Source organism: Folsomia candida, unplaced genomic scaffold (assembly GCF_002217175.1).
Source record: "Folsomia candida strain VU population unplaced genomic scaffold, ASM221717v1 Fcan01_Sc053, whole genome shotgun sequence".
Lineage (NCBI taxonomy): Eukaryota > Metazoa > Arthropoda > Collembola > Entomobryomorpha > Isotomidae > Folsomia > Folsomia candida.
The window spans coordinates 554,772-565,532 of NW_019091245.1; the positions used below are offsets into that span (position 1 = coordinate 554,772).

The window sequence follows — 10,761 nt, forward strand, 5'->3', positions numbered from 1 at the left end:
GTTCAAATCAACCCCCAAAACCTGTTTTACTTTGGCTTACAGGTAAGATTTAAATTTTTTTGAATTTTCTTAATTATCAATCGCAATTAGCATGTTGAATAGAAAAAAAGTTCTTAAATTTTCTGCACATTTAAAAAATGCATTTGCGTTTTTTAACCAAGATTAAGCTTGTTATTAGGAGTGATACGGTCACCATGGAGGATCACTAAAATGCAAAACTTATAAAAATTTGGGGAAACCTTATTTCGTGAAGGTACGAAAAAGCGGAAGCACCGCGTTTTTGTATTACCGGGTACAAATGTGTGTAGCTATGCATCGAATTATTACATTTAACTGTTTTTTTCATAATACCAAACTAAAATCACAACCTGCTAAAAAGTTTTTCCCGAATTGAGCAAATATGTAAATAAATTACAAATTAAACCACTTACTCAAAACCTTTTCATACTTGCAGCACTGAACTTGACTTTTACTAAATGCACAATCCGCCCCACTATAGCTGCCCGTGTACCTTTTCCCATACTCATCGCACGTGGTTTGTCCCCCAATCGTCGCCCCGGCACAATAACTCCATTCACATTCGGATATTTTTATCGCGTAGCCAGGATCGGCTGGAACAAAATGATGGGAACATATTTACATATTTTTAACAAAATTTCCATTTAAATTTTCATTTCATTCAAATTAGTTTTCCTTACTTTTTCTCCCCTCGTAACTGCAACATTCCACTTTCTCCTTGAACACGGCACAATCGCGGCCATCGATGCGACCCGAGTAGCGGAGACCGTACTCGTCGCAGGTCGTTTGACCGGAAATGGTTGTTCCGGCGCAGTAACTCCATTGACATCCGTCATCTGCCCGGGCAAGGTCTAAAGCAGAAGGATGCAAATAAGAAGAGAAATATTGTAAGTTTTGCCAAAAACGTACCTAGCGATTTTGCAAATCCTTCCTTCTCCGTCTCGTTAGGTACGTATGTATGTATGTACATATGTAAACTCCGTCCAAAAGGAAAACCTCTTCTGGAAAAGATTCTATTGCGAATAAAATAAACTTGAAATGCGAAGGTGTCAGTGGGTCACCTCAGATTTTGACCGGACCAATTTTAATATGTTTGTAGTCAAGAATAAGTCTCTAGATATTCGGATGTTTGGGTGAATGAGCTAATTTAAATAAGTTATGAAGGAAAAAAAGTGTGAAGGATTGCATGATTTCACCGTGCGGGAGCTCACCAATTTTCACTCCTTAACTTCTTTCGCATCTTAGTGAAAATATTTTCTCACTTTTTCACTCTTTATAATATTTACATATATATCGATAATTCATCCCCTCACAAAGGTAGGGCATGTTTTCCTGATTGTAGTTTTTGGAAAATTTCAAAAATAGCAAAGTAAACACCTGATATTGTTAATTTTTGCCACCCACTATGTACTTATTTTTGAAATTTTCCAAAAACTAAAATCAGGAAAAGAGGCCCTAACTTTCTGAGGGGATGAATTATCGATACTTTACTTCAAACTAAGGATAAATTGAATTTCCTACAGTTTCAGCGGCGTGCAATCAATTTGAAATTTTGAAATTTTAACATTACTCAGATGGAGCGTATGTAGGTGGCTTCACGTCGAATTATACTATGAGGAAAATACCCCCTTAAATCTGTTATTAGTCCTGAAATATATATTGTTCGGTTGTATTTTCCCCGCTTTCATAAGCATGTGACCATCTTCTCAAATTTATTAATCTTTATGCAACTTTTTACTTTAACAGAAACCTACCTGGCTGAAATGTTGCCATCATTATCTGGTAAGAAGATCTATGTATGAAAGGAATCCTGTCGTGACTGCATTCACAAAAAAAGCTGGTTATCCCCCCCCCACACAACATTTTATGTATGTATACAATTATTATTTTTTAATTCTGTCCAAAGTCAAACGTAGGTTATTATGGATGAGAATTTGTTTGTACTTTTTATGTAAATCTTCATTTGGAAACAAAATCAACCATCAACTTCAACCACATACACATGCATGTTTTTATGTATGTCATTACTCATTATGTTATGCAGGGTAGCAAGTTGTATAAACCATTTTTTCCAGGACAGTGTGAAAAAATGGGAAAAATTCAATTTTACCACCCACTAAAATCAGTGGGAAATGGGAAAAATTGGGAAATTTGTTAGTTCTTATGTGAATAGCGCTAGGTGGCGCTAGTTTTTCCAATTTTTCCATTTCTCATTTTTCCCACTTTTTCCCATTTCTCATTTTTCCCACTTTTTCCCATTTCCCAGTGGGAAAAATTATTTTGGACGGTCAATAAAGTATTTTGGACGGGAAGTTTGCAATCCTGATGTTATGTAATAATTTTTGTCACAAAAAACTGCCCAGAAAATACGTAAACCACCTATTTACATACATAATCTCATACAAAAATTGTGAAAGATTACAAATATGTATGTCTATACATATCAATAATAAAAATAGTAAAAATTGAAACACATTCATACATATCTAAGAAAGGATTCTATCCTGCTTCGCCCAATTTATGTTTTACGAGATGAGAAATCTTTCACTGGATTTGAACAACAAAAACTTGGCAGTTATTTGGTAACAGTTTTTTGCTTGTTCGTCATTTCTTTTGAATTTTGTTCTTTAGCTTTATTGTGTGAATGGATTAAGGGGGCATTTCATTACGCGGAGGAAAATTGAAATGGTTGCCCCTTAAAGGACATGGGAACGTTGTGATGGTTTCGTGGATGCAACATGGGCGTAGCAAGGGTCCAAAAGATCATCGAAAATCTACACATATTTATGTAAATACATAAATGGAGTATTATTTTATCAAGGATTATACATGAGTCGTTGAAGAAATTTGTCTGGCAATACGTACTAAATTGTGAACATGGATAAGTGAACGATGCAAATGCACAAAAGTAAAACGCAAATTTGTCATCATTTTAATCCAACAATTTTGAAAATCTTTTAAAAAATTATGAAGGTCTGAAGATGGTCGATAATGCAGCTTCATCAGGAAAGTTTGCCACCATGGCATGGAAAACCAAAAATGAGTTTTACACGGAAATATATACCAATGGACCATTCAGGTGAGTCAAATTTACTTCAGTAATCACACTATTTTAGACATACATATTTTACATACATAAATTAAATTATCCATTTGAAGGTTTGATCCGTTAAGTAAATTAATCGTCATCTTTCTACCCGCTAAATCATATTTCTTTCTAATATGTATACTTACAAGACTCACGCATTTCCTGTTGTGCCAAAATATTGCCATAAGCGGAAGAAGGATACATAAAATATTAATTCGTCCGGTGTTTAAATTTGGATTCGTCTGTATTTCTGTACAAATGTGTCCATATAATTATTGTAGTTGACACACATCTACATTAAATACATATGTACATATTTAAAACAATGGCTTTGTTCTTGTGCATTGTATAAAAGCGTCACACAATTTAAACCATTATCAATCCTCACTCAGCCAAACCTTTCATCACTCGGAGACTAATTTAAAAAATTTAAATTATTAAAAATTAAATTGTCTACACCAAGTCGTTGTCGCACCTCCGGTTTCCCGTTTCCTCCACAAGTCTCAAAATAAATTTCAACACAAGTAAATACGTTTCCACTTAAAACCAATATTTTCTAAATTTTTGTCAAAATTTAGAAATTAATCCCTACATAAATAAATAATTGTTCTCTTTCCAGTGAATTTGCTCCACCTCCTCGTCATCGTCACAGGAGCGTATGCTTATACAAAATCCGACTCTACAACGGATTGGGGAATGTGCATCGTACCCCGCGCGACGGGCGCCTATATGCGCGGCCTTTCCAACAAATGCGGAACTGAACAAGGTCTCTATTGTGAATCCTATGGGGGCAATGTGAACCCGATGATTCGCTGTAAGACGGACAAGGATCAAGACAAGAATTACAAATATCGGCTATGCTGCTATGGCGGGAAAGACGAGGAGACGGAGAAGAATTTGAAATGGATGCAGTGTCGCGGAGAAACTGATGAGGCATCCAAGGCGACCAAAGAATGCGGAGAAAAGTTGGGATTCATGTGTGACGAGGGGGGTTACAAGGGTCTCAATAGGTGCAAAGTGCATGGAGACTTTTTACAAGAAGAGTGGGTCCAGTGCTGTTATGAAGATTATGGAATTACGACGTATCCCTGGGGCATGGTGGAAAGTCCGCCAACAATCGGCCTTTAAAGCGGCTCACTTCAAATAAGTAGATTTTAAAAAATTAATTTTAAAACAGATTTTACAAAAACTAGACTCCAAACATGTGCGTTATTATATCTGGTTTTTAAGCAATTCTGTCGTTTGGAATTAATAACGTAGCGAAGCTTATGTCTACATATTCACCCTTAAAAGCGCAAGGATTGACCTTAAATGGTAATCGTAAGATCCCTACAAATTCAATAATTGTAGACAATTTAAATATTTAAAAATGATTTAATGTTGAAATAAATCCTTTCGCAAGTTGTCATTCATTTCAAAATTTATTAAATTTATATACCAAAATAAATTGAAACACAAAATTGATTTAGAGTTGCATGGTTTGATGCATCATGTCGTAAAGTAATTTCTTAAAGTTGTTTATTCGCATACACATGTCAGTATTTCGAGGAGTTGTTACCTCTTGTTTTCATGGCCATGATTCTGTAAGTTCGGGCAGCATACAGTGGTGAGCATGAATAATTATACGCTTTAAAATTGCTCGATTTAGCTCACACATTGGGAAGAATTTGGCAGTTTGCTAGGTATGGTAGTAGCCCAGATACAGTATTATGAGTGGCAACGTCTGTGTGGAGAATTTCCAGACGGGGAGCGAAGCAAAAAAGGAAAATTGCATGTGGGATGTAAAAAAATTGTTACACATATTACGGATAATTGTTATATACTTTAGTAAGTAGATAAGTTCCGTAATATAGAATTGTTATATATTACGGAAATGGGAATTACAAAATTGAGTTTATAGCATGCGTGCAACAATATGTTTGGGTTATTTATCGAGAAAGAACCAACTAAAAACTTCACCTTGTACATAAAAAATTTAATTTCTCAGAATTTTCAAAAAATCCACATATTTTTGTTCGTATCTCGAAAACTGCCACGGGGCCACCCTAATATTATTACAGATTCTTTGTGTACACAAAATCACGAAAATTTTAAGCTATCATAACAAAATCCTTGGAAGGCGAAAATTTCGCAAACTGTTTGTATATAGCTATCTTAAATACATATTACGTTGCATTCATGTACCTATTTCAGTATTTCATAATAACGTGCATTCAAACACCAAAAAATGCATAAGTTTTAATCGATGCGAGAATGACCATGAAGACACATTTCTCTATTTTGACTTCTCGCGCGTGTGCAGTCGACTGCAGTGGTTGACCAAATCCAGAAAGCTGGAAAAAGATTTTTTGCAGAAGTAACATTGGGGTCGATTCGCAATATGGTGGACTCTTATGCTTGTATAAATTGTATTTCGAGTGACTTTTGTACTCGCATTGGTCACAGAAATTAATTATCTCCTTATTCTCAGGGTGTCTCGCATCCACGTGACATTTCAAACTGAATGACACGGCGAATTTCTTGGCACAAAATGTGCACGAATAATTCCTCCGATTTTCATGGGTAGCCTTAATATGCAAATATAACCCGGGTCGACTGTAGAAATTCGCGGGGCAAAGGTGACAGCGTAACACCGGCCGGGCATCCTTGTCAAGATGGGACATCTGTTCATTCAAGCTACATAAATAAGTTCATAATTTTTCCTGCAGTTTTGCCTACATCAATTTTTTTATAAATACCTCGTGAAGTTTTAAGGTATCCATTTGTGCGAAACTCCTCCCACACGTGGCACACTTGTACGTTTTCTCGGTCGTGTGAGTGGAAATGTGTCTCTCAAGGTTGTACCTGGTTTTAAATTCCTTCTCGCAAAGTGTGCAAGGAAATCGGGCCGCGTTTTGGGAATGGTCCTTTGTCACGTGGGCGGAGAGATTCCATTTACTTAAGTAAATTTTTCCACAGCCTGGAAATGTACATGGCCAACGGGGTCGTTCTCCCATCGTGCCGTGGACGGTGTCAAGATGTCTCCTTAAAGTCTTTGCGGTGGAAAATTCCTTATGGCAAATTCGTTTGTCGTTCCCGCGCGATGTGAAGTTGTCTCATGTGGAGAGACGAGGCGGTGGGGTTTTTCGAAATTTCCCCGCCAATCTAAACGGAGCACAGTTATCAAAATATTCTATTTATCCCATATACACACATATAAGTATAATTGCAAAATTTGTTGGCTTGTTATAAATGAAAATTGTCACCTTGCATTTTACCTTCGCGTCGGGTTCATGTACAAGATGCGCGTTCAAGGGGAGTTTAGTTTTAAATGTTTTTAACCGATTGGAACATTTCTTCTCTAATTTGAAATCCATGGTTACGTGGTTTCCGGAATCTTTCGATCCTGCACAGCGTCACTCGTCAAGACAAACATATAAATTATTACTTAAATAGTTAAATATGTACGTGTAGCACTGTATAAAATTTGACTTAAATATTTCACGGAATTTAGGATTTTTTAATTATTACTAAACTGCTATGGAGACTAATCTTAAGAATGAACGAAAAAGTTACTCGTTTTTCGTGTGGGTATTAACACAGGTAGATTTTGTAAGCCTCACAGGTTAATCGAAAAGTGGAAAAATGGTTCATAAATTCCTTTCTCGTTTGATAAAAATTGACTTTAAGTAGGTTAACACCGAAAGAATTTTATCACCAAATAAACCAAAATTAACAATTATTGCTTTGTTTATATGGTTACTTATTTAGTAACAAGTAAGTATGGAACTTGGTCGTTTATATTAAATACCAACTTCCCACAGGGGTTGAAGTTTACAGGTGTAATTATTTATAAATATTTGAAAATTCTTGGAATCCTATTGTAGCACTTAATTAGAAAAACCGGCAGCCCAGAACACTCCACATGTGAAAATATGTAGGTATGTATGTATGTACATATGTTCGTATACGTACACATTCATGCAGATACATACATATGTATTCATATCCCAACAGTGTATAAAGGGGTATGTATGTACATCCCTTTCTGCATGTATGTATCCCGATACGCAGATATCGCATTCGGATAGCATACCGGATTTTGCCGGCTGCCGATGTTCGAATAGAGTGCGGATCGCATGCGACGAATTCGCATTGTATGCTATCCGAATACGTGCAGCCGAATGCTATCCAAGGGACCGAAATCGCATGCTACCCGAACTCGTGTAACCGAATGCGGCTGTACGATTTCGGATAGCTTACAATGCGAATTCGTCGCATGCGATCCGCACTCTATTCGAACATCGGCAGCCGGCAAAATCCGGTATGCTATCCGAATACGCTCTGCGCATCGGGATGTACATCTATTTACATACCTCGTTTCAACCTGTCTTCTAAATAGTGTTTACTATGCAAGCAATAAGCTTGACAGGACTCATCTGTTACGTCTCATCCTCAGTGGAAGAAAGGGTTAAAATGACGTTTCACACTCAAAATAAAGTGGTAATAGATGAAGTCATATATAGAGTAAAACTATTAACAGACAAGCTCGTTACCGCGTGATGGCCAACGTTTTACTGGGTGGTAATAAATTACACTCTGGTTGTAGTCAATGGTTACCAAACGGTAAATATGTATTACCACGTGGTAATAATTTTGCCTATTACCAGTTTTACGCTAGATATGACTTCATCTATTACCACTTTATTTAGAGTGTACATACATATAATATTTTCCAAGTCGTAGGAAGTAAGTTGAGAGTGCTTAAGTAAGTTCAGGTGCCACATTGAAACGGAAATTTCTTAATATTTTCTGCGATGACCGTTAATTATTAAAACCGACTCCAAACAATATTTTGGACGTGTCTATTGAATAGACGTACATACATAGATACCTGTGTACTGGTTAAGGACTAATAGATATCTAAAGTGCGTAATTTTAAATGAAAATAAAATTTGTTAAGGATTTTAAACAGTTAAATAATCCACAACATGTACGAGTAAAATTCATGATTAAAATGGCCGAGATGAAATTTAACAAGATAAGCCAGGAATTTTATGACAGTGTAAAAATTTGTAATGATACATTTATTATCCAAGGTAATAATTTGTTGAAATTATACTCCTACTCCCTCCACTTTAAATTGGTTTCAATATCCCGGCTACAATCCACCGTGTTGGCATATTTGCCAGAATGTACTCCCAGGCATTTCTGGATGTAAGAGTTGAAAACGAGATCTTTCTTTCCTCCGTTTTTGGTGTTCCAACCTGAAGGCTCCCACCTTTGGCGGGGACGATTCTCACATGGCTCCATGATCAAGAAAGAAGTAATTCCCCCAAGATAGCCAGCCATACACAGTTTTGTAGCTTTGCTTTGAATCGTGCCGTTGGGGAACCAGCCAGCATGGAAGTATGGACTGGGGACCCAGTCCCATTGTTGGTACGGGTTGGTGACATTACACGTGGTCAAGGTCACGTTGCGCTTTTCCTTAACGGACTCTTCGGCATCGAGACATTTCCCAGTCTCGATGTGAAAGAAGCGCCGAGCGTCCGAGTAGAACGTCAGGAGGAAGATCGGCAAAATAGTCATAACCAATGCGAGCTGCATCCTAATATTCTACACAAAATTAGGTAAGTAAGTTAGTGTCAGACACCATGAAATCGCAGGGAGGTTGAGCAGGAGTACGTGACTGTACTTTGTGACCGTAAACCCAGCGGGAAATTCAAGTATTAGTCAGAATTTTAGACAAACCCACAGATACTATTTAATACCCATTTTGGCCAGAATTGTACTGTCATTTTAAGGTATAGTAATTTCTTTACAATCACGTACTCCTGCTCAACCTCCGTAATAGAAGTTTTTTTTATTGAGAGGAAGACATTTTACCAAATTCAATGGGAATATGTAGATAAACGTCCACAAATGGAGGAAGAATTTGCGGGACAACTTGTTAGCAGAGCGGGTAAAACTGTACGCCTACAAAAATCAAGTCGCCAATTTTCCCCGAAACAATGACAAATTGAAGGAAGTCATTAATTTAATTGTAGGCGGAATTCATTACCGAATCAACAAATACATTTGTACATAAATACGTCAATAAATTCACTTGTGGGTTATACAATGGACGGAATAAGCATGGAACAAAGAATCATGTCATTTGCATCGCTAATAATTTATGGTAAGTGTGGGGTTTAGTTCACCCATGCCCCGTCTGTAATTGGGTACACTCAATTATGAAAATATATACACTGTCAGACACAATTTACTAAATTAGATGTACGACTAGATTTCGAGATTTTATTGAATTTAGCATCATGATGACAAAGATCAACAAATATTTCAAAAGCTTATAACAAGTTATAACCATGACAAATTATGTACGTCACCATTTCCCTAGTTACGCAATATCTTTCTTGTTGAAAAAATATATGTTCGGGTGAGTCAGAGTAGAAAATTCGAGTACAAATATATGTATATGAGAATTTATAAATTTATTTATAATTTATTTATAATTTTATTAAATGCATGCCTTCTCCTCTGGGGAATATTGGTGAATAAAGGTGTAGTTTATTTCTTAATTTTCTGCAATGCATTGTATGTATGTACATACATACATAAATATACTTCCAATTAAGCACTGATAAACCTTTTTTTAAATTTATAAGTTTCAAAACTAAATAAAATTGTCTTGATACATAAGTATTAAATATTTACTCCGTCATTTTATATAACATCCAAGTTTGAATATATTTGAAGCGCTGAAAGAATTATGAAATTTTTGAAATATATTTAATACGGTCCGAGACTAGAATGTGTATGTAGACAAAATGTGACAATGTACACAAGAGGGGAGACATGATACTCTTGCGACACGAGTCTAACTAAAATTGATGTTAGATTTTTCTTTTCGACTATTATTATTTATTATGTATAACATTGAGATCTTACTCAAGCCAAAGTTTACACACAGCCTGGTTATGTATGAACCCGAGACCGCTCTTTTTCATTGCCATGATTAAAAACGGGCAGCGTAGGTATATGTACATATGTACATATCTACATAATTATGTACAGAAAAGATGCTAACCATAAGGTAAGTTTTTTGGCAAGAGTAATGCAGAATATTCATTGTTTACATAAATGATTATCAATCACAAAATCAAAATATCGAAAGATAACTGCGCAGAAGCCAGCAGTCACCACGCCCACGGTAAAAAAACTTGTTATCCGCACTTCCATCCCCGCAACTTGGTGCTCCATTCCCCAATGAGTCGTAATTCCATGGAATACATAAATAAACTGTCCATGTTCCTTGTTAGCATAGAGATACATACATACATACATGCATAAATTGTGCATACAATTTCTACAGAATTTTGCACAAAGATTGATTTGTTTTCACGAACACTATAATTAGTGCGGCTTATAATATAAGCCTTATGTACATATGTAAGTACATATGAACATTCATCATAGCAAAATTAGTGTCGTGTTCTGTATCTCGTCACGTCGTGATATGTACCGGCCATGCCTCGTTTGTGCATTTAAGCAACGCAGAGGTCAACGCCGCCGCGCCGCCAAACGCCGGCACAATTTTAGGCCCCGTCGCCACCGATAAATCGAATTTCCTATACCTTCAACATTGCGACGCCGCGCCGCCGCGCCGAAAAATGACG

The 10,761-nt window shown here is 36.5% G+C and overlaps 1 long non-coding RNA gene across 2 annotated transcripts; it reads right to left on the reverse strand.

Moving 5' to 3' along the window:
• Positions 1-4,575: 4,575 nt before the first annotated feature.
• On the reverse strand, positions 4,576-7,012 carry LOC118433470. 2 transcript variants are annotated; one of them, XR_004833398.1, is made up of 3 exons: positions 6,352-7,012; positions 5,845-6,250; positions 4,576-5,769 (listed from the first exon to the last, which is right to left on the reverse strand). It is a non-coding gene; the product is annotated as an uncharacterized LOC118433470 (long non-coding RNA). The 2 variants fall into 2 exon arrangements; XR_004833399.1 differs by having other exon boundaries at positions 4,576-5,782.
• Positions 7,013-10,761: the final 3,749 nt, after the last annotated feature.